Source organism: Pleurodeles waltl, chromosome 9 (assembly GCF_031143425.1).
Source record: "Pleurodeles waltl isolate 20211129_DDA chromosome 9, aPleWal1.hap1.20221129, whole genome shotgun sequence".
In the NCBI taxonomy this organism is placed as follows: Eukaryota; Metazoa; Chordata; class Amphibia; order Caudata; family Salamandridae; genus Pleurodeles; species Pleurodeles waltl.
The window spans coordinates 292,438,071-292,462,446 of record NC_090448.1 but is presented as its reverse complement, the minus strand read 5'-3'; the positions used below and the strand labels follow the sequence as shown (position 1 = coordinate 292,462,446).

Below are 24,376 nucleotides of genomic sequence, written 5' to 3'. Positions count from 1 at the left end.
GACCCCTAAATGACGTCTGTTGGACCTGGCCCTTTTTACAGAGTCATCCCCAAACATGTTGCCTTTCTCCTCCTATTTTTTCTGACCTCTTTTTGTTGGCTCTAGGACTCTGAGCACTTTATCACTGCTGATCAGTTTTAAAAGCGCATGTGCTCTCCCTTCTAAATTTGGTATGGTTGGCTTACACCTAATGGAAGCATTTAATTTACCTGTAAGCCCCTTGTACAGTAGTATCCCTATACCTAGGCCTGTAAATTAAATGCTACTGGTGGTCCTGAAGTGCAGCTTGTGCCACCTACAGAAGTAACCTTTCAAACCTGTCTCAGGCCTGTACCCCAGAGCCTGCAAGCGCAGTTTACTGCCACAGGGACCTGGCATCTAAATTTACCTGCCAGGCCTGGAACACCCCTTTTACTACACATAAGTCACCCCTAAGGTAGGCCTTATCTAGCCTTACGGGCAGGGTGCTGAGTGGGTAAATAACAGGACATGTGCCTGGTTGCGTCACGTGTCCTGGTAGTGAAAAACAGCTTATTTGGTTCCTCACTATTATGAGTGCTGCCTTTCTCCTACGATTGCATTGGAAATACACTAACATATGTCTATGTGGTATTGTCTAATCTAGGAGGGGTAGCGTAGGCATGTTTGGTATGGTTGTAATGGGACTGAGAAATGCTGCTTACTGGTGTAGGTGGATTTTTTATTATCATTATAAAAATGCCACTTTTAGAAAGTGGGCATTTCTCTGTGCTTATGATTGGTGTTTTGCAGCTTGGCTCCAATCCACGTCTGGGACAGAGTGAAAGCTGGGCTTTGCGCATACTTTTCAGACAGCCTGTACACAGGGAGGGTGGAGGTGTCACATGAGTGCATCCGCATACTGAATGGTCTTCCTGACTTGGGAGAGGGAGAAGCGGGGCACACCTGCATTTGTAAAGGCTGTGCCCTGGCCTCACACAAAGGGCTTGTTTACCCCGCACTGATGTCTGGAGCCAGTGGTGGAGGAGAAAGGAGACACTCTTTGAACCGGTTAGTACTGGTTGGAATCCCTTCTCCCCCTTTTGTGAAGACTTCTCAAAATGAGTATAAGTACAGGGGGTGTTCCCCCACATTTTTAGACACTAATGGACAACAGAACTGGACACTGGATGCTGGATGCTGCTGGAAGGACTCGCCAGGAACCGCCTCGGGACTGCTGCTGTTGTGCTAACCTGTGATCTGCTAGGTCACTGAGAGGGACTGTCACTGCCTGTGAACGCTTGCGCTGGCCTGCTTGCTTAGGCCCTGCAGCCCATGCCCCCATTGTTGTCTCCAGGGGCTGGGTGGTGTGCTCCCTTTACCCCTGTTTGGATCACTTTGGCACAGAAGGAGTGCCTCAGTATACCCCTGCTTGAGCACGGAGAGAGAGCTCTGTGTTTTCCTGTGTCAGAGCGCGAGGAAAGCGCTCTAATCCCTTTTTACTTTCAGCGCGTGAAGAGCACTTTAGTGACACCAAGAGCACGAGGGGACTGCTTTACTCCCTGTTGGCCACAGCGCAGGAACAGTTCAGTAATGCTTTTATTTTAACCACACGTGAAGTGTGTCTGCCCCTGGGTGCAGGACAAGTGCCCTGTGTCCTTGTGGTCAGGACCCCTTCCCCACATTTCCACGTGAGGAAGCCCCGAGAAGTTGTGGAGCAGGGGGCGTGTGTCCGGCAGTGCCCCTGGGGAACAAGCAAGAATGGCTTTGTGGTGAAGACACTGCCGCAGCTGGGAACCACCAAGGAGAAGGACGACTGCCGGTTGGGCAGGAGGAAAGGGATTCTTACTGACCGGAAGGCTTTCGCAGAGTACTAGAAACCTGTGTGATGCTCCGACAACTGCTTGTGTAGCAGGGTATTACTGATACATGTAGTGCTTAGTCCTATGGTGTTTTATGCAATACAGTATATTTTTATATAACTTGTGTTTCCTTTGTGGTGCATTTATTGTGTTGTGCAATCACTTTACACATTGCCTCTGAGATGAGCCTGACTGCTCGTGCCAAGCTACGCAGTGAGCAAGGGTTATCTTGGGTGTGTAACTCCCTCGCCCTGACTAGAGTAGTGGGTTCTAACAACGCCCATGTGTCTTACTCTTCAGCAGAAGCATTTCACCTGTTGGAATTAACCGTCCAGGGATGGTTGCCTTTTCAGAAAAAAGCTGGGGAACTGTTTTTCAAAAATTAAAAAAGTATGGGCACGTCGTGCACCTCAGATCCCAACCACGACTCCCCAAGCATAGCAGGGAGAGAAACTTCTACAGTCGTTGGAGGTCGAAGCCCAATTAGAAACTCTTTGACACTATTCCACGTCCCTACAGGAAACAAAACAAGAAGTGCTGCATGATTCTAATTTATTTAGGGTACCCAGCGGAAGGCGAGTGGGGTTGTAGTTACCATTTCCTGGGTTAATCGTGTCCTAAGAAATGGTTATATTCCTCATTAACAAGTTTTGATACACAGCCGAAGCTGAGCTACAATCTTATTAAATGTTTTTTTTTTTAGTTTTGTTGAGCTTGTATGCATCAGGTGGTCGATTTTGACATGCTGTGCACGTCCTTTTAAAGCAACACGGTGGGAATAGCATTTTTCTTCTTTCAGCTGTCATTTTATCATAATTTGTAATGTATTAGGAGTGTGGTGCTGTCACGCACTGGGAATGTATGCAAGGGAAATTGCCAGCACCAACCAAAGCAAATCGACCACCTTCTCTCCGATTCTCTACCAAGTTTGTGATGGGTGATAAGCCTACAAGAAACAATGGGAAGAGACAAAGAAGAGAGAGAGAGACCGGAGGTGTTCTAGCAGTGCTGATCCAGGTCGATTGTACACGACACTACACCAAAGGTTCATGGTTACAGAACATTTGTTAAAAATAGTTACAAAGAAAGCCAGGCTCCATCACACATCGAAGCATAACCAAGGCTTTCGCACACGTACTATAATTGTAGTTATATCGGGCTCCATTAGCTAAACTGTTTCATCTATACAAACTTACCTCTAGATGGTGCACAGACGAACCTCTACCAAAGTTCAGCAATTAAACTCCTGCATAAAGACGCTGTCTCGGAGTTCCTGTTACTCATAATAACTATAATAAATAAAGCTCCGGAAGAACGGAGTTTACAGTGAAATGTTTCTTTCGTTTAGAGTATGAGCACGAACCTCCAAAGCTCCACCCCATCCTTATGGAGCAACCTCTTGGTAGAGACACTATACGTAAGACCAACAAAGAAGTGCGGTGCAAGCCTCGTTTTAGAGAATATTGCGGGCGCACTCCTCACTCCGTTGTTCAAATGGAATATCCGCTTAGTAACTGGCCATCTTTGTATTCGTGTGCGTTGCTTGATACTTGGAAGAAAGATGGAATATGGAAGGGAAAGCACCTAGTTTTGCACACTTTTAAATGTAGATTGTTACCTTTAATTTGTATTCTAATTTATTGACTACTGCAACCTTACATACATATACTACTGAAACAGCCAAACGCTTTGAATTCGTTAGCTCTTTTATTATAAAGAGCGCTAGAAATTAAGATTCGAAGCTGCTCTTTTTTCGATAGGTTTTATACATTTGTAGGTGACCGCGCCCTGTGTTGTGGTCTGCGAAATATCGCTACGAAAAGATGGCCGCAGGCTGTGGCTGTCCGTCTTTCTTAGTTTCCTGTAAGAGCACACCCTGCGCCAAAGTGATGCTGCCTGTTTCAGGGTGTTTCAGCTGATTCTATGATGTAAATTTACCTTGGATCAGAAAGGAGGCGAGGGGTAGGTGGTTATAGCAGTTATTTTGAATAACTTAATTGGGAAGCTTTTTTTGCAATAGTGAAATTATGCAGATTGGGATAGGACTCATTTTACCGTTAATAAATTAATATTTGCACACAAAATTGATAAAAACATACACAAAGACACCGACATCCCGCCGCCTAACCAAAATCAGATATAGTATGGGTTGTATGGGGTAAGGTGCATGAGGTTCTAATATGTGTTTTAAACATGGAGTGGTGAATGTTGATGCTTAACTGTAGTGTGGCAGCGCTAAGTTTTCCAGCGCTACGGGTGAGTAGCTTCAGCAGTCCTTTTTCAAAAGTCTCTAAGTAAACAGTGCCTGCAAGATATATTATTAGCTTATAGTGGATTTAGAGCCCGCTCATTAACTACTATTGGTCGGCTTCATTGTCACTCATTTACTTGCTTCATATTCATTAGCTGTGTTGGCTTTTCATCCTCTTATGTTTGTCCTGCCCTTGAGCATTGGCACATTACTGTGTCCTTCCACCGCTCATCTTTTCAGGCGCTACATTTTACTTAAGCACGTATAAGAGTGGATTTGTTTTTCCACCTCCTTCCTCAGGTACTTCTTACCCCCTTCAGTACGTTCTGTGTTCCTCGTCCCTGTGTGATCCTATCCAGCTCTCTCATGTCATCTTCACACCCTTGTACTTTCCCCTGTCACCTCCATGTTTATGCCTTTTCCCAATTGGCTTCCATCACCCACACCCCAGTTTTCCTTCTGCCCTGTGTGTTTCCGCCCCCTTGTAGATTCTATGTCAGGACCGGAGGCTCGGATTATGCTTTCTCTTTCTTTTACTAAACTTTCACTGCAGCCAATTACAAAACGTTAAAGGGAAAAACTACATTTCACAATATCATTTAATACATGTCACGTGCTCCAATCACCTATCGTGACCTTCAACCATTAGAGTCCTGAACCCCAACGTCACTTCCTCTTTCTTTGCTGCTTCGCAGCAGATAAGTGAAATTTTATCTATTTTCTACATTATTTGTTAAATCTATACGATTCGTTGTGTGTGTTTCACTGTGTTTAGCGCCACGATTTCACGCGCTCTTTCGATTAGTAAAACTGATTTATTTTAAAAAAATTGACATTTATTTTGGGAGCGGAGCGGGAGCACTGCGAGCGCTGCGCGCAGTCTGTCTTCACTGCCAGTATCGATTTTGTCTGGCGCGCGCGTTTTACGAGCCGATCCATTCCCTAGAGTGATTTTCTTTGAATCGACTCGTGGATTGCAGCGCGCCTCGTACAATTCAGCATACTGACTGAGGCAGGCTGGAGAAGTGTGTCCCTGACGCCCAGACAGTGTGCTGCTGGGTTGTAAAATTATATTAGGCTCTGCCTAGAGTGTATTACAGGCGGCTCCCTCCTAAATATATAATTAAATTATAGTTAATTAGAATTTGTGAACTCCATCTACCTGTAAAGGGGTTTTCACTCCCCCTTTTATTGAATTATATTCTACTTCTTACAATGGCACAATGGAATGAGGATGAGACAGGGTACTACCCTGAAGATACGGTGGACCAATTGGAGGTTAATTTAGTGGAGGCACTCGATTCTAGAGTACAGCAATCTGTAAATGATGCCTTGGTGAGAGCGTTAGGCCCCTTTTCTGGTCAACTACTAGAGTACGCTCACTCTCAAGGCCGGGTCCCGGGTTCATCCTCTGATAATCCCGAAGGGGTCAACCCTCTAAATGCCTCCAAATCTAAGGCTAAAACAAAAAACATTACTGAAGGTGACCGTGAAGACATACATGCAGAAGCATTTGCTAAACTGCGCAGAAGGCGTATCGATGAGCAAACCTATAGTAATTTGGAAGACTCTGCCTCTTCTGGTGATTCTTCAGATCAAGATTCAGATGACCAGTCCACGCCGACTTCCAGTAAGAAAGCAAAGAAGCGCCCTACTTCGCAGCTATTAGACTTCGACCCCTCTGAAATAGTACATCCTAGATCCTCTAACTGGCTCCCTTCTTCAGAGGTGGCGCAATACGTACACGATAACCTGAGAAAAGGCTATGATAAAGAGGTTCGCACTCGCCTCAAGACGGAATGTCCCAGACCTGATTTAGATAACAATGTAGCCGAGACCCCAGAGGTTGACCCGACCATGGTTACCTTTTTGAAGAAGTTCTCTAAGGACCCGAAGAAAGGTTTGGACAGGTCATGGCGTTCTTGCCAGGACAAACTTCTAGACATGTCAGGACCTCTTACTAAGATCCTTGATTTGGCGGCTAGCTCTAAAGAATCTGGTATTCCGGTGAATACGGATGTCTTATTAGGTTGGGCTCAGCGCGCGGTTTGGCAACTGGGCAACACTAATTGCGCTATATCAGCGGAGCGCAGGAAATCAATACTTATGCGCATGGACCCAAAGTTGGTAGATCTCGCAGTCTCAGAGGCTGGTCCAGCTGCCGAAGGTCTCTTATTCGGATCTTCCTTTATTAAGGAATTTGAAAAGTTTTGCTCCACATTTTCTACACTGGATAAGGCCCAATTGTCTCTTAAAAAGGTTTTCAGAAGAGGCCTTTTTGTCAGGGCCGGACGTTATGGTGTACGAATGTCCGGCCGGGGCTCCTATACCAGTCCCCAAGGTTATTATCCGAGAGGACGTGGTAACTGGTCCAATGACCAGTCAGATACCACCTTCTACCCCACCCGGAACAGAGGTGGCAGACCCAGGTTCCGCAGAGGACATCGCAGGGGGCAACAAGGAGCGATCCAAGACGCCTCCTATACTGGTAAGACTCATTCACCCTTCTCAGGTTATTCTCGGGGGAAGAGTGGGTTTATGCGCTCACAATTGGAAAAAGGTTTCCGGAGATCCTTTGGTACTTCAGACTGTTTCAGGTTTTCATCTAGAATTCCTCAGTACCCCTCACCAAGTATCCCCTCCGATTCAAATGAATTTTTCCCTAGAAAATCAGACTTTTATAGATACAGAAGTTCAAGCACTCTTAGACAAGGGTGCGGTCATATTTTCAGCCCCTCACCCAGAGGGGTTTTGCAAACCTATATTTGTCGTAGACAAAAAGGGAGGAGGTCATCGCCTGGTTTTGAACTTGAAGGAATTCAATTCCTGGCTGGTGTACAGGCACTTCAAAATGGAGGGAATCCACATGTTAAGGGACATTTTAATAGAAGGAGACTGGATGGTGAGATTGGATCTGAAGGACGCTTATCTTTCAATTCCAATTTTTCCGCCACACAGGAAATTCCTTCAGTTCCATTGGAAGGGTCGATGCTTGGAGTTCACAGCCCTCCCCTTCGGTCTTTCCTCAGCACCATGGTGCTTCACGAAGTTGTTGAGACCAGTTGTGGAGTTTTGATGGCCCAGGAACCAGCTACAGTGCAAAGGCATTTGAACTGGACGATCAATCTTTTGCAGGACTTGGGATTTCTTATCAATGCGCAGAAGTCATTGTTGAATCCGACTCAAGTAATATAATTTTTGGGTTTCAAGATAGATTTGATACAAGCTCAACTGGTGCTTCCCTCTCTAAAGATTCGCAACATAAAGAGGGAGTTGAGAGCGGCTCTAGCAAGTCCGAATATTTCTTTAAGAAGCATTGCTCGATTGGTGGGTCTACTGGCCTCATCCATTCAAGCAATCTTCCCAGCCCCTCTGCATTATCGAGCTTTACAGAGGTTAAAGATCAAATATCTGAGTCAGGGTTGGAATTACTCAACCTTAATCCCGTTGTCCAGGGAAGTCAGAGAGGAGATTCAATGGTGGTTGCATCACATGGAAGCCTGGAATGGCAGAGCCATCTTCGGGTCCCATCCGGAAGTAGTGATAGAATCCGATGCCAGTCAGTGGGGATGGGGAGCCCGCTGCGGATCTGTAGTGACAGGGGGTCGTTGGTCTCTGACGGAGCAATCCCGTCACAGCAATTGTTTAGAACTTCTAGCTGGCTCGTTTGCGATAAAGAGTTTATCCCCCCTCAAGACAGATTGTTGCATTCTGCTAAGGATGGACAATGTGTCAGCAGTAAGATACGTCAACAAGTTAGGGGGTACAAGATCCAGGATTTTAGCGGAGATAGCCAAGGAGTTCTGGCATTATTGTCTAGATCACAGATTGGTGATTGTAGCGGAATATTTACCGGGGGCCCAGAACACTGTAGCGGATTGGAACTCCAGGTATCTGAGGGATGCCAGCAATTGGAGATTGGATCAGAATATTTTTCAACAGATAGTTCAGATATGGGGCCCTTGCGAGGTGGATCTTTTTGCCTCTCGCCTCAACACCCAGATTCACAAGTTCTTCAGCTGGAGGCCGGATCCGCTGGCCTCAGCGACGGATGCGTTCCTACAGGATTGGTCCTCATTTCGGGGTTATGCGTTCCCTCCATTTCTACTGATCCCCAGGGTGCTATCTCAGATTCGGAGACAGAAGGCAGACTTGATACTAGTGACTCCTGTTTGGAGATCTCAGCCGTGGTTCCCTATTGCGCTCCACTTAGCTTGTGCTCTACCGTTGCTCATTCCTCCTCGTCAGGACCTGTTGTTAAGTCCGGAGGGCCTTCAACATCCTCTGATCTCTTCGGGGACGCTTACGTTGATGGCATGGATGGTTTCAGGAAAAATTGGGAAACCCCAGGCATTTCGCAACAAGCTAGAGACTTCATCAAACAGGCCTGGGCTTCTAGCACCCACAAGAGATATGCTTCTGCTTGGCGCAGATGGAATAGTTGGTGTGATGGAAGATATATCAATCCCGTGGAGTCAAGTATTGATTTAGTGGTTAATTATTTGGCAAGTTTAGCCTCCACTGGACTAGCTTATAGAACTATTAACAATTTCAGGTCAGCTATTTCGGCCGGACATAAGTCTATTGATGGTAAACCGGTTGGCGAACATCCTCTAGTCTGTAAATTATTGAGAGGTATAAGGTTTTCCAATCCTCCTCAGTATAAGTATAACTCTTTATGGGATGTAAATGTGGTCTTAAAGTTTATTGATTCCTGGCCTAGTAATAAGTTTTTATCGCGCAAACAACTATCAGCAAAATTAACTATGTTGCTTTGCTTGATTTCTTGTAAAAGGGTTTCTGATGTCAAAGCCTTAGATTTATCTGGCAGAATATATTCTCCTGAAGGTGTTTCCTTTTCCATTTCAAGGAGGACTAAAACTAATTGCAGGTCGGTATCCTATCCTTGGTATCCGGATAATTCAAGGTTATGTGTGGTACAATGTTTGAAGGACTATGAATCGGCCACTGAGGAATTCAGACAAAATATGAATGGTCAATTGTTAATTTCTATTAAAAAACCATTTAGACCAGTAACTTCTGCCACTTTGGCAAGATGGGTTAAATGGTTAATGAGTGAAGCAGGTATTAATACTGAGCAGTTTGGAGCTCATTCGGTGAGAGGAGCTATGGCTTCCAAATCATTTGGTCTAGGTTCCAGTTTGCAAGATATTATGAAGACAGCTGACTGGTCTTCTGAGAACACATTTCGTAAGTTTTACTTTAAACCTGTGGTTGATGTTGCCTCTATTGTTATGGATCAGCTTTAAAGGAGCATAATCCGAGCCTCCGGTCCTGACATAGAATACAAAATTTTCTAGTTTACGCGACAAGAATTTTCAATTCTATTAAGGACACGGAGGCGAGGATTATCCCGCCCATTATGGGTATGGGAAGTTTTATTCAATTGTATAATTGTATATAAAAGTATCATGCCCTCCCTTGAATTGTTGATGAGATGTTTATAGTTGTCTCTGATATAATCTTCCTAGGAGGAGTATTATTATGTATTCTTATTTTCCATGTTCTGATCAGAAGAATTCTTGAGATCCTTTTGGAGATCGGCGGTGGTGAGAATATCGTTGGGTTTCTTCTTCTTCGTAGGATTCGTTTTGGGCTAGTTGCCGGAGTGGATTAATCCTCAAATTCGTTGCCAAGAGAGAAGTTCCACGGTTCTTCATTTTCGGAGGAAGTTAGTGTTCAAGTGGTCTTAGGTTTATCTGCTACAAAGAAAGAGGAAGTGACGTTGGGGTTCAGGACTCTTATGGTTGAAGGTCACGATAGGTGATTGGAGCACGTGACATGTATTAAGTGATATTGGGAAATGTAGTTTTTTCCTTTAACGTTTTGTAATTGGCTGCTGTGAAAGTTTAGTAAAAGAAAGAGAAAGCATAATCCTCGCCTCCGTGTCCTTAATAGAATTGAAAATTCTTGTTGCGTAAGCTAGATTTTTTTTTATTCCCTACCCTCTTTGGAAACCCATCCTGCACAGACACACCATGGTGGTTCCGACCTTCACCCCTTCATGTGCTTTAAGCCCTGTGTTGCTGTCAGCACCTGCTTTCAAACCTCCTACCACCATCCACCCCTCTGTTGATTCTGCTCCTCATCCCCTTTGTTGCTCATGCCCCCACCCGTGCCCCCTGATGGTACTTCTGACCACCTCTTGTCGCTCCTACCTCCTACTTAAAAAAACATGATTATGTCTACGTCTGCTTGGTCTGTCTCAGCAGTTTTGGCATGCACGATGCACCATTTGAAATATCTTTACTAGCTACGGGCAGTTAAGCATGCACACAAATCAATATATGTGATAGTGCATTTTTATTACTTTTTATTCATTCGATTTTGTGCTCTTTGAAAGCGGGTCCAGACTCCCTTGTACAGTCCTGAAGAGGCCACAAGTCAGTTGGCCTAAATGCATCTACAGTATAACCAAGAGAAGTCTGCACTGACTGTTGGAAAAGATAAATTGACTTAAGGGCTGCCGGACTAACCCCATTGGGTGTTCTGCACATAAGTATTAAGCAATGGGTACAGATAAAGTGGACTATCTCTAGACAGACCCTGCTTGAAAACACACATTGGGCTGTCATATGTTTGAACTATTCATATGCATATGAGGATAGTGGGTCTTAAAGACCTTGTAGTCTTGTGTTTAAGAAGTATCAACATAATAAATTGTTGATGTATGGAAAAAACTAAAGGAGACATCTGAATGTAAAAGTTTTGTCAATCCATTGCTTAAATTATGTTTTTGTCCAATAATAACTTTATTTGTTGACTAAAGAAATCAAATTTATCCTGCTAGAGGTATTACTGTTGCTTTTCTACACAATTAGGCCCAAACTCTCAAGTGTTACTTGGGCCACCCCCCCCTTGATTTATCAGTTCAACACTGTATAGGGAATTGCGGTTTACCATGGAGACTCCTCTCCTGGTCTGGCAAGAGAGTAGGAGGTCCACTTGCTCCAATTGAGTATGCTGGAGGAAAGGTGTGGGTGTGCAGGATCCTTTTGCTTCTGATCTCTGGCAGACTACAGAAGTGATCTGGGGAGATCAGAGTCCTTTTACGGACATCTTATCCCTTAGACTTGCACTAGTTTTAGCCACCGGCAGTTCCTTGGTCTGCAGTCACCATCAGCCAGGTGTTTCGAGGAACCTCAGCTTGTTACCACAGCTCATATGCCTCCTCTCAAGACTCATTCACCAGCCTTTGCCACACACCTCATCTCTTACGTGTTCTCATCCACACTCTGCTGACTCTCCGCCAATCCTGTCTGACCCAAGCTACACCTTAGCCTACAATTAACAAGCCCTCCACCACCGCCCAAGATCGTCTGCCATTCGTGACACACCCTCCGCCAGCCCTCAACTGTCAGAAACCTTCAGCCGGCATTCAGTCTTCACTGGCCAAGTTCACACTTACATGACATTTGAGTGCACTATGTTGGTGCTCAGAACCTTGAAAATCCCTCTACTTGTCCTCCGCATTTCCATAGACACCCTCATCTTACCTTCAGGCTACGATATGTTAGCCTCGGGAGCTAGAGAGACTCTTTCTTAATCAGCAGATGTCCTTGCTTGTCACTCACTTACTAAAAGGCAGCCCTCATAGTTCCACAGCCAGTTCACACACTATCCGACCCCACTCTGCCGGTGTTAAGTGCCCCTGAGACTTCCCCTGCTCTCTCAATGACAATCACTCAGCCACAAGTGCACCCAGCTTTCCTCTTTACCCTCTCTTGTGACACTCAATATCCTTAACCCCTTGTGCGCCACGGACGTAATAGTTACGTCCGTGGCTGCGCCTCTCAGGCGCCTCTCTTTCCACCCCCGACCCTCCTCTGCCCCCCGTGGCGTCTGATGACATCAGCACTCGATCGCACGTGCTGACCTCGGATCAGTAGATAAATGCTTTTGCATTTCTCTTCCGATCACAGGAGCGGCCGAGGAAAGCATGAAAGGAGAAGAAAGGCCTTTCCTCTCCTTTCATGTCCCTCTCAGCATTTCTGCTGCCCGATCGCGATGCGGTCAGGCAGCAGAAATGCCCACTAGACACCAGGGAGTCTATATTATTTTGTTAATTGTCATGAGGGGAGCGGCCCCTTAGACAAGGGCTGCTCCCCAGGGGGACAATTTTTTTAGGCCATTTCTTTCCCCCTAATATAATTAGGCCGATCCGTCCCCAGGGGGGGCAGAAACCACTAGACACCAGGGATAAAAAATTTTTTAATGTGTGGGTAGTGACCCCTAAGGCAAGGGTCGCTCGATGGGGGTGATTATTTTTAGGCCATTTCTGCCCCCCCCCTGGGCAGAAACCATCAGACACCAGGGATTTTTTTGTTTATTATACCTACGCATAAGGGGAGCGGCCCCTTGGGCAAGGGCCGCTCCCCAGGGGGACAAATTATTTTTAGCTCATTTCTGCCCCTACTGGGGGCAGAAAACCCCTAGACACCAGGGCTAAATTTTTTTTTTTTTTATATGTGCGGAGCGACCCCTTAGGCAAGGGTTGCTCCCCAGGGGGCCAAATTATTTTTAGACTATTTCTACCTCCAGGGAGGCAGAAACCACTAGACACCAGGGAATTTTTATTATTTTTCTACTTACGCATAAGGGGAGTGGCCCCTTGGGCAAGGGCCGCTCTCCAGGCGGGGCAACATATTTTTAGGCCAAGTCTACCCCCCCCCCGGCCGGGGTCAGAAAACCCCTAGAAACAAGGTATATTTTTTTTAATTTGTATTTTTTTTTATATGTGGGGAGCGACCCCTTAGGCAAGGGTCGCTCCCCGGGGGGGCCAAATTATTTTTAGGCCATTTCAACCACTATACACCAGGGAATTCGTATTTTTTTTACACTTACCCTTAAGGGGAGTGGCCCCTTGGGCAAGGGTCGCTCTCCTGGGGGGCAAATTGTATTTAGGCCATTTCTGGCCCCCTTGGGGGCAGATCGGCCTATTTTTGTTAGGCCAATCTGCCCCCAAGGGGCACACACCAGGGATTGGTGTGTGCATATGTGTTTTGTGTGGGGGGGGCAGCCCCTTGGGCAAGGGTCGCTTCCCATGGGGGCACACTAGACACCAGGGATTGCTGTGTGCATATGTGTGTTTTGTTTTGAGGGGCAGCCCCTTGGGCAAGGATCGCTCCCTATGGGGGCACATTACTGTTGGCCATATCTGCCCCCCTTGTGGGCAGATCAGCCTATTTTTGGAAGGCCCATTTGCCCCCAAGGGGGGCAGACAGTCCACCAGAGACCAGGGAAGATTTTTCTTTTTTTTAAAAAGAGGGTTTGAGTATAGCCATACCCCCACCCCAAATATATGGGGCCAAAGTTGTTCTGCCCACCAGTGGGCAGATTGGGCAATTACCCCCGATCCACAGCCCAGGGGGCAGAAAGTCTACTAGATGCCAGGGAATTAGAAACAAAATAGTGGGGTGGTGGCTACCAACCAGTATGGGCCTGGTTATGCCCCCACCCCCAACTGAAGGGGGCAACAGTCTTTCAGCTCTCCCCCGCAAACTAAAACATCTTATCCCAAGGCAAGCAAGAGGACATTTGATTATTTTGGGTTTTGGTTTTACATTTTGGCCATGAGAGCTTGGCTAACTCTCAAAATCGTCCCACTTGGAATGGTGAGGGCTGCACTTTTTGGACTTTGGGACTCTGCCATGTAGAAAAATCCACAAGACCTACACACATCTGAAAACTAAACTTCTGGTTGATTCCAGTGTGCTTCACATGCACCCACACCATTTTCTTACCCACAATGCCCTGTAAACCTCCAACTTTGCTGGAAATCACACATTTTCCCCACATTTTTGTGATGGAATCTTCCAGAATCTGCAGGAATCCACAAAATTCCTACCATCCAACATTGTCTCATTTATACCACTAAAAATTCTGATGCACTTTTCAGCCTAAAAATGTTTTTTATCAAACTGCCATTTTGGACCCTCTTTGGTTCCACCTCAATTTCTACATGTTTTTGTCTCTTCCCTGTCAAAGGCACTTCGCCCACCTACAAAAGTGAGGTATCATATTTACCGGGAGACTGAGGGGAACGTTGGGTGGTAGGAAATTTGTCCCGGTGCGGTGATCCCACACAGAAATGTGGGAAAAATGTGATTTTGTTTTTTAGCTAAATTTGAGGTTTGCTGAGGATCCTGGGTAAGAAAACATTGGGGGATCCACGTAAGTCACACCTCCCTGGACTCCCTCGGGTGTCTAGTTTTCAGAAATGTCTACGTTTGGTAGGATGCCCTAGATGGCTGCTGAGCCCACGATCAAAAACGCAGGTTCCCCCGCAAAAACAGGTAGTTTTGTATTTGATAATTTTGATGTGTCCAGATAGTGTTTTGGGGCATTTCCTGTTGCGAGCGCTAGTCCTACTCACACAAGTGAGGTACCATTTTTATCCGGAGACTTGGGGGAACGCTGGGTGGAAGGAAATTTGTGGCTCCTCTCAGATTCGAGAACTTTCTGTCACCGAAATGAGAGAAAAAGTGTTTTTTTGGCCAAATTTTGAGGTTTGCAAAGGATTCTAGGTAACAGAACCTGGGGAGAGCGCCACAAGTCACCCCATATTGGATTCCCCTAGGTGTCTAGTTTTCCAAAATGTGCAGGTTTGTTAGGTTTCCCTAGGTGCCGGCTGAGCTAGAGGCCAAAATCCACACCTAGGCACTTTGGAAGAAAACAGCTCTGTTTTCTTTGGGAAAATGTGATGTGTCCATGTTGTGTTTTGGGGCATTTCCTGTCACAGGCGCTAGGCCTACCCACACAAGTAAGCTACCATTTTTATCAGGATACTTGGGGAAACGCTGGGTGGAAGGAAATTTGTTGCTCCTCTCAGATTCCAGAACTTTCTGTCACCGAAATGTTAGGAAAAAGTGTTTTTTTGGGCCAAATTTTGAGGTTTGCAAAGGATTCTGGGTAACAGAACCTGGTGAGAGTCTCACAAGTCATCCCATCTTGGATTCCTCTAGGTCTCTAGTTTTCAAAAATGTGCAGATTTGGTAGGTTTTCCTATGTGCCGGCTGAGCTAGAGGCCTAAGTCCACAGTTAGGCACTTTGCAAAAAACACATCAGACTTCAATGTAAAAATGTGATGTGTCCATGTTGCGTTTCCTTTCGCGAGCATTAGGCCTACCCACGCAAGTGAGGTACCATTTTTATCGGGAGACTTAGGGAACACAGAATAGCAAAACAAGTGTTATTGCCCCTTGTAAGGAAATGCCTCCTTGGCATGGTTACCCCCTGACTTTTTGCCTTTGCTGATGCTAAGTTTTGATTTGAAAGTGTGCTGAGGCCTGCTAACCAGGCCCCAGCACCAGTGTTCTTTCCCTAACCTGTACTTTTGTTTTCACAATTGGCACACCCTGGCATCCAGGTAAGTCCCTTGTAACTGGTACCCCTGGTACCAAGGGCCCTGATGCCAGGGAAGGTCTCTAAGGGATGCAGCATGTCTTATGCCACCCTGGGGACCCCTCACTCAGCACAGACACACTGCTTGCCAGCTTGTGTGTGCTGGTGAGGACAAAACGAGTAAGTTGACATGGCACTCCCCTCAGGGTACCATGCCAACCTCACACTGCCTATGCAGTATAGATAAGTCACCCCTCTAGCAGGCCTTACAGCCCTAAGGCAGGGTGCACTATACCATAGGTGAGGGCACAAGTGCATGAGCACTGTGCCCCTACAGTGTCTAAGCAAAACCTTAGACATTGTAAGTGCAGGGTAGTCATAAGAGTATATGGTCTGGGAGTCTGTCAAACACGAACTCCACAGCACCATAATGGCTACACTGAAAACTGTGAAGTTTGGTATCAAACTTCTCAGCACAATAAATGCACACTGATGCCAGTGTACATTTTATTGTAACATACACCCCAGGTGGCACCTTAGAGGTGCCCCCTGAAACCTTTACAAACTACCCGTGTAGGCTGACTGGTTTTAGCAACCTGCCACACTCGAGACATGTTGCTGGCCACATGGGGAGAGTGCCTTTGTCACTCTGTGGCTAGTAACAAAGCCTGTACTGGGTGGAGGTGCTTCACACCTCCCCCTGCAGGAACTGTAACACCTGGCGGTGAGCCTCAAAGGCTCACCCCCTTTGTTACAGCACCACAGGGCACTCCAGCTAGTGGAGTTGCCCGCCCCCTCCGGCCACGGCCCCACTTTTGGCGGCAAGGCCGGAGGAGATAATGAGAATAACAAGGAGGAGTCTCTGGCCAGTCAGGACAGCCCCTAAGGTGTCCTGAGCTGAGGTGACTCTAACTTTTAGAAATCCTCCATCTTGCAGATGGAGGATTCCCCCAATAGGGATAGGAATGTGACCCTCTCCCCTTGGGAGGAGGCACAAAGAGGGTGTACCCACCCTCAGGGCTAGTAGCCATTGGCTACTAACCCCCCCAGACCTAAACACGCCCTTAAATTTAGTATTTAAGGGCTCCCCAGAACCTAGGAACTCAGATTCCTGCAACCTAAGAAGAAGAGGACTGCTAAGCTGAAAAACCCTGCAGAGAAGACGGAGACACCAACTGCTTTGGCCCCAGCTCTACCAGCCTGTCTCCCCACTTCTAAAGACACTGCTCCAGCGACGCTTTCCCCAGGGACCAGCGACCTCTGAAGCCTCAGAGGACTGCCCTGCTCTAGAAGGACCAAGAACTCCAGAGACAGCGGCTCTGTTCACCCAAGACTGCAACTTTGTTTCCAAAGGAGCAACTTTAAAACAACTGCGTTTCCCGCCGGAAGCGTGAGACTTGCTACTCTGCTCCCGATGCCCCCGGCTCGACTTGTGGAGATACAACACTTCAGGGAGGACTCCCCGGCGACTACGAGACCGTGAGTAGCCAGAGTTGCCCCCCCTGAGCCCCCACAGCGACACCTGCAGAGGGAATCCCGAGGCTCCCCCTGACCGCGACTGCATGCTTCCCAGATCCTGACGCCTGGTAAAGACTCTGCACCCGCAGCCCCCAGGACCTGAAATATCGGAACTCCAGTGCAGGAGTGACCCCCAGGAGGCCCTCTCCCTTGCCCAGGTGGTGGCTACCCCGAGGAGCCCCCCCCTTGCCTGCCTGCATCGCTGAAGAGACCCCTTGGTCTCCCATTGATTTCCATTGGAAACCCGACGTGTGTTTGCACACTGCACCCGGCCGACCCCGTGCTGCTGAGGGTGTATTTTCTGTGCTAACTTGTGTCCCCCCCGTTGCCCTACAAAACCCCCCTGGTCTGCCCTCCGAAGACGCGGGTACTTACCTGCTGGCAGACTGGAACCGGGGCACCCCCTTCTCCATTGAAGCCTATGCGTTTTGGGCACCACTTTGAACTCTGCACCTGACCGGCCCTGAGCTGCTGGTGTGGTAACTTTGGGGTTGCTCTGAACCCCCAATGGTGGGATACCTTGGACCCAAACTTGAACCCGTAGGTGGTTTACTTACCTGCAAAAACTAACTAACACTTACTCCCCCTAGGAACTGTGAAAATTGCACTGTGTCTAATTGTAAAATAGCTATATGTGATTTATGTGAAGACTGTATATGCTATTTTGATTATTCAAAGTTCCTAAAGTACCTACCTGCAATACCTTTCATTTAAAGTATTACATGTAAAATATGAACCTGTGGTTCTTAAAATAAACTAAGAAAATATATTTTTCTATACAAAAACCTATTGGCCTGGAATTGTCTCTGAGTGTGTGTTCCTCATTTATTGCCTGTGTGTGTACAACAAATGCTTAACACTACTCCTTTGATAAGCCTACTGCTCGACCACACTACCACAAAATAGAGCATTAGAATTATCTCTTTTTGCCACTATCCTACCTCTAAGGGGAACCCTTGGACTCTGTGCATACTATTCCTTACTTTGAAATAGTGCATACAGAACCAACTTCCTACACCCCTTGTCTTTCTCTAAATTTTTTCCTTCCAAATGTAAGACAGTGTGTAAAAAAGATGTCGATTTGAGAAATGCCCTGTAATTCACATGCTAGTATGGGCACCCCAGAATTCAGAGATGTGCAAATAACCACTGCTTCTCAACACCTTATCTTGTGCCCATTTTGGAAATACAAGGGTTTTCTTGATACCTATTTTTTCACTCTTTATATTTCAGCAAATGAATTGCTGTATACCCAGTATAGAATGAAAACCCATTGCAAGGTGCAGCTCATTTATTGGCTCTGGGTACCTAGGGTTCTTGAGGAACCTACAAGCCCTATAAATCCCCACAACCAGAAGAGTCCAGCAGATGTAACGGTATATTGCTTTCAAAAATCCGACATCGCAGGAAAAAGTTACAGAGTAAAACGTGGAGAAAAATTGCTGTTTTTTTCACCTCATTTTCAATATTTTTTTCATTTCAGCTGTTATTTTATGTAGGAAACCCTTGTAGTATCTAGACAAATTACAGCTTGCTGAATTCAGAATTTTGTCTACTTTTCAGAAATGGTAAGATTTCCGGGATCCAGCATTGGTTTCACACCCATTACTTCCACTAACTGGAAGGAGGCTGAAAGCACAAAAAATAGTAAAAAAAGGGGTATGTTCCAGTAAAATGCCAAAATTGTGTTGAAAAATGTGGTTTTCTGATTCAAGTCTGTCTGTTCCTGAAAGCTGGGAAGATGGTGATTTAGCACCGCAAACCCTTTGTTGATGCCATTTTCAGGGAAAAAACACAAATCTTCTTTTGCAGCCCGCTTTTCCCATTTTTAGAAAAAAAAATGAATTTTTACTGTATTTTAGCTAATTTCTTGGTCTCCTTCAGGGGAACCCACAAAGTATGGGTACCTCTAGAATCCCTAGGATGTTGGGAAAAAAAGGACAGAAATTTGGCGTTCGTAGCTTATGTGGACAAAAAGTTATGAGGGCCTAAGCGCGAACTACCCCAAACAGCCAAAAAAAGGCTTGGCACCTGAGGGGGAAAAGGCCTGGCAGCGAAGGGGTTAAAACACCTCTGCACCTCTGCAAGCCCTTAGAATTTAGCTCTAAATATTATCTCCAGGAGACCACCAGTCTCTTCTCTGTGGCCTTCAGAGCACCTTAGACACTCTACCTTAGCCCTTTTCTAGTTGGGCACCCGCAATGCATGTGACTGTCTGCCACACACCAATTGTTATATTGCAGTTGTTACTGAACAGCACTATCTGTGATATGCGGGCCACAGGGTGAAATGCTAGTGAGATCTCTCAGTGGGTTCACACATTTGTAGGCGATCCTCGTTTAACTTCAAAGTCACAAGTTCCAATAATGAGAATTAGTTCAATGGTTACCTGTCTGCTGCAAAGATCTGCATGATATGTCTGGCAAACAAATGGAATCCTTATGTTATGTGCACTTTAAAAGTGCACATCTAATTCAGAAGGATATCCTGGCTTTGGTGAAAAGGTAGTGTTGCTGCCTGACCTGAGACCTTTGTGAAGAGCCTCATGTTTGGGTTCTTCCTGAATTCAGGGACTTAACTGGCAGCCTTTATGTGACACTTTTGCTCACCTAACCTCTGATCGCCATTGACGCTCACATCCAAAGAGCCAGAGCTTATGAGGAGGGGTCTGCTAATTTCACACAAGAACCCTCCAAGTGCACAAAGCCCGTTTCATCTTCCATTCCCTGGAATAGTACATTCTTTCATAGTTTGTAGTACAGGAAACAGGATGTAGGAGTACGTATGGTTGGGACCTATTACACCATTGATTAGTGAGTGCCCAGGAGTCACCCCACCCACTGGCTAATGAAACCTACAAAGCTGGCCCCTCACCCCACCCCCTCAAAACAGAAGGACTGCACATGCTGTTGGAAACCTGTGACAAGACCTCCGCTCTTGGACCTGCTCCCACTTGTACCCAGGACAAAGAAGTGTGCTCCAAGGGTCAATTGGCTGATGTTCTGCATGGCTCCAGGTATAAAACAAGCTGCAAGAGGTCTATTTAATGTTGAGCTTTAGCGTTCAACCTGGTGTATACTTATACTGTGGGTTAAAGCACTTTCATTTGTTGGTTGCAGTGTCCTTTAAAAATTCTTGCTCGCTAGTGGTCAGTTCTGCCTTTTTCTCCCTCCTTTTTCAGTTTCAGAGCAGTGACCAACTACTGTATTGTTCCACTTTGGTTCCTTTATCTGTTCCTGTGACGGTCTATTTATTTACATTTCTTTGGTGGTCTTCTTTCACTGTGCGTGTTTTAGGCTGGTAGCTGCCTGCGTTTTATTGCAGCATTTGGTTCCTCCCAGTTCCTCCGATGTCACTGTCATCTGTTTTGCCTTTATTCCAGTGCTGTCCTTATAGCTAGCTCCTAAAATAAGCTCCTTTTACTAAACAAACGGCTGCTAAAATAAGCTTATTTTACTAAACAAATACCATATGCCCTCACATCGCAGAGAGTCTATCTCTCTCTCTCTCTCTCTCCAGGGCCCCTGCCTGCCAGCACTCATCACATTGCACACAGGGCATTGCTTATCTCCTTTATTGAGCACATAAATCTTCTCAGGCTGCTCTGCTAACTTCATTAGAGCTCTGTTGAAACGCGAGGCAAAAATGCTTGTTGCAAACTTGTCTCTAAAAAGTGGCACCATCGAGCAGCCAAGGCTGACTGCAGGAGGTGGCAAAAGGATCGGAGCTCAAAAACCCTATGAATAGCAATCCCCTCAACTATGATTAAAATTATATTTTTAATATGGCTTAATTCAGAGTATTGGATTATGGAATGAAACAGCAAAAATGCACTCAGCGACTACTAGTTCACTTGCTCCCCATAAGCATGTTTTGAGCCCTCTTGCGCAGTGTCCTGCAGAGTGATGATGGAAAGTTGGTGGCCCTAGTTCCGTGTCAGGCGCCAGCACCTTTTCGACTCCCGGTGTTATGTTTTTGTTTTATTCTAACCCTTGTAGTTTTGATTTTCCTCAATGTAAATACAGGGCTACAAGCCACAAAATTCACAGAATAAATTAAGACTGGTTGAGACAGTCCAATGGTGCAAAGTGATGTCTATGGGCAATGCTGTGCTCTCTGAATTCCCCAAAAGGAGACAAGCAGAACCGTTTAAAAATTAAAAAATAAATAAATGCTAAAGGTGTGTGAAAGATTACTGCCAGTGGCCTCTGCTCCAATGACCTTATTCATAGTGCCACAGTAAATCAAGGAAAAAACACCTGGGTAATAATACTGGTGCATAACATTGGGTCGGCACTTGATTTGTAGTTCTGCTACTTACAAGGGGGGTAAAGTGCAGAAACATTCTCTGAATTCTCTTTACGCTGAACTCAGAGGGAGATTGTGAGCGCACAAACCTGGAATTAGCACAGGTTTCTTCATACCTGCCTCGGTAAAACCGAATGCAGGCCCTGCATCCCGTTTTACAATCTCCTCTGAGCTCACAGCAGTGATGGCGCAGACCACTTTGTCGTCCTTGCGCCAATACATGCCAACATTTGAGAAGAGGAAAGTGGGAGATTTTAAAAACACTAATTGGGAGAATGTAGTTCACACATTAACTTCTATTGGAGCTGGAGGCAATTTCAGGCGGGAGACAGCCAAAATGTAATCGTTTTGGCTCCAAAAATCGGGGGTCTCCGGCCAGGGTCCGGTCTGTTGGCCTGTGTGCCTGCTGTATAAAACCCCTTAGCCAGAGACAGAGGTCACACTAGCACAAATAAACATGCTGGAAAACATCGAGAGGTTTCCGCTGTGATCAGTCGCCCTCTGCAAGAACTTCACACAGCAGCAGTGGTCCCATTCCGGGGCTGTTTGTCCCCTCCTGATTCAGCAAGAGGTAGAAGGGTGTCCGTCGCATCAGCACCTTCGGCCGCACAGGTGCGATGCCTCCCATCTCACCCGGGCACCCTTCCATCACACACTGGTGCTGGTACCCACACTTGTGCTGCGTCCCATCACACCCTGGTGCTGCTAGCCACACTGGCGCTGCCTCTCATCATCCCTGGTGCTGCCTCTCATCATACCCTGGGGCTGGTACCCACAAAGGCGCTGCCGCACATCACTCGCTGGCGCTGGTACCCACACATGCACTGCCTCTCATCACATGCTGGCCCTGGTACCCACCCTGGCGCTGCCTCCCATCCCACCCCAGCGGTGGTACCCACACTGGCGCTACCTCCCAGCACACCGTGCCACTGGTACCCACACCTGCGCTGCCTCCCATCACAATCTGGCACCCACACTGGCGCTGCCTCCCATCAAACGCTGGTGCTGGTACCCACACTGGCGCTGTCTCACATCACACCCTGGCACTGCCTTCCATCACATGCTGGAGCTGGTACCCACACAGGCGATGCCCCCATCACATGCTAGCGCTGGTACCCACACAGCCGCTGCCTCCCATCACATGCTGGCGCTGGTACTCACACTGGCGCTGCCTCCCATCGCACCCTGGTGTTGCCTCCTATCACACACTGGTACTGGTACCCACACTGGTGTTGCCTCCCATTATACACTGGTGCTGCCTCCCATCACACCCTGGCACTGGTACCCACACTGGCACTGCTTCCCATCACACCCTGACGCTGCCTCCCATCACACATTGGCATTGCTTCCAATCACACACTGGTGCTGCCTCCCACCACACACTGGCACTAACACTGGTGCTGCCTCTCATCACACCCTGACGCTGCCTCCCATCACACATTAGCACTGCCTCCAGTCGTACACTGGTGCTGCCTCCCACCACACACTTGCGCTGGTACTAACATTGGCGCTGCCTCCCATCACACACTGGCGCTGCCTCCCATCACACACTGCCGCTGCCTCCAATCATACACTGGTGCTGCCTCCCACCACACACTTGCGCTGGTACTAACATTGGCGCTGCCTCCCATCACACACTGGTGCTGCCTCCCATAACACACAGGCACTGCCTCCCATCACACACTGGCGCTGGTACTAACACAGGCGCTGCCGCCCATCACACGCTGGCGCTGGTACCCACACAGGTGCTGCCTCCTACGACATGCTGGCACTGCCTCCTGCCTTCCATCACACGCTGGTACCCACACTGGCGATGCCTCCCACATTGGCACAGTGGTGCTGCCTTCCTCACCAGGGGCGTACCTTGGTTAGTGAGATTGGTGGGTGGGGGTGGGGCGGAGGCGAGGTTCAGATTTTCAACAGTCAGACTGGCATTTAATGATAAATACATCATACAATAAGGAGGGTGCAGGAGAGGAGCTTAAGGTGCAGTGGAAAGGGAGAGGAATGCAGACTGGCAGGGTTACTAAATTAAAGAAAACAGAAGATTTTGTTAACAAAAAAATACATTTTGGGAGACTTTCTGACAGACTTTCAGACAGTGTGTATGTAAAAATCTATGGTGAAATTCGACGGACACCTCACCATACTGGATTGTAAGCACCTGTACCCAACTATTTATAAAAAAAATATAGTTATTAGAGGGGTATGTGACACTTCAGACACCCCCCCCCCCTCCCAGCTACCTCCTTTTCCTTCATGCACTGGCGCTGCCATCTCCCACACTAGTGCCTCCCTCGATGCCACACTGGCTCTGCTTCCCATCACACACTGGGGCTGCCTCCCACTCCTGTGGCACAGCCGCGCACTTGGTGAAGCAACCCTCCTTCCATACCACCCTCTCAGGAAGGCAGTCTAAGGAACACTATGCGTCACTAACCTAATCTGCAGGGCACACTGTCGAGCTCAGCGGGCACTGGAAATCCAGCTTTACCATTCAAATACAAATGTTCTTTCAGATACACACTGGGAAAAGTTTACACTGCAATAAATGCCAATTCACTTTCCAGTCATGGTCCAAAACGCATGGATTAGCGTGCTATCTGTCCACTCCAAGTGCTACGGCACCTCGTTAGGGGCATGAAGAGCAATATGCAGCTGCGAAAAAGTGCAAGTCAAATGCATACAACAGGCTTGTAGTGATCGGCAGCGAAGGGGTCCATAGTTGGCAAGTCACTGCACACCAGCTGGTGTATATAACTCACACATGCTAATCACCACTGACTGATACTGCATAAAGTGTAAGGTAACCAGGCGTCCCAGATTTGCCCTGACAGTCCTGGTTTTTCATCCGCTGTCTTGGGAGATTTTTGAAAATGTAGCTCATTTCCCAGTTTTTAGAGAGGGGCGCTTGAAAACTGGAGGAGGCTATTTTTTCTATTTTCCAAAGAAGAGATAGTTAGCAGGTGTTAGCAGAAAACTATTTAATTAAAAGGCATACTGGCTTTAAAAATTGCATTGTATTTATGTTCTTAGTGCCTCTTCTATAATTCTGTGCTGATCAGCTCTGTCATTCTGTGCGCTCGGTTGAAGTAAAATTATAGTCCTTCCATTT

General features: G+C 46.8%; 2 protein-coding genes across 3 annotated transcripts in view; one reads left to right on the top strand and one right to left on the bottom strand.

Annotated features, from left to right (window-relative positions):
- Positions 1 to 3,206, bottom strand: part of CYB561D2 (cytochrome b561 family member D2) — a 45,212-nt gene extending 42,006 nt beyond the window's left edge. Inside the window, exon 1 of the mRNA XM_069206757.1 lies at positions 3,017 to 3,206. The gene's annotated coding sequence lies outside the window, so the exon portion shown is untranslated. The remainder of the gene's footprint in view (positions 1 to 3,016) is intronic.
- Positions 3,207 to 3,657: 451 nt separating this feature from the next.
- The window catches only part of NPRL2 (NPR2 like, GATOR1 complex subunit), a 100,531-nt gene continuing 79,812 nt past the window's right edge, over positions 3,658 to 24,376 (top strand). The window contains exon 1 of one of the 2 annotated variants that reach the window (XM_069206755.1): positions 3,658 to 3,782. The gene's annotated coding sequence lies outside the window, so the exon portion shown is untranslated. Of the gene's footprint in view, positions 3,783 to 4,056; positions 4,077 to 24,376 lie in introns of those variants that run through there. The other variant, XM_069206756.1, reaches the window with a different exon arrangement.